Raw genomic sequence first — 248 nt, 5'->3', positions numbered from 1 at the left:
CCCCCACACACACATCACTCCCAAACCCTTCGCCCCCACCCACAACCCCGCCCCCTCCTTCCCCCAACCACCCAAACACCCACAACCCCCCACCCCAACACCCATAACCCTTCCCCCCACCCACAACCCATAACCCTTCCCCCACCCACAACCCCCCCTCCCACCCCGCGTCCCCTCTTCCCCCCAAGACCCACAACCCCCACCCCGTCCCCTCTTCCCTCCCCAACCCCCTCAACACCCACAACGCT

Source organism: Penaeus vannamei, chromosome 41 (assembly GCF_042767895.1).
Source record: "Penaeus vannamei isolate JL-2024 chromosome 41, ASM4276789v1, whole genome shotgun sequence".
Classification (NCBI taxonomy): domain Eukaryota; kingdom Metazoa; phylum Arthropoda; class Malacostraca; order Decapoda; family Penaeidae; genus Penaeus; species Penaeus vannamei.
This window is presented reverse-complemented; position numbering follows the sequence as displayed.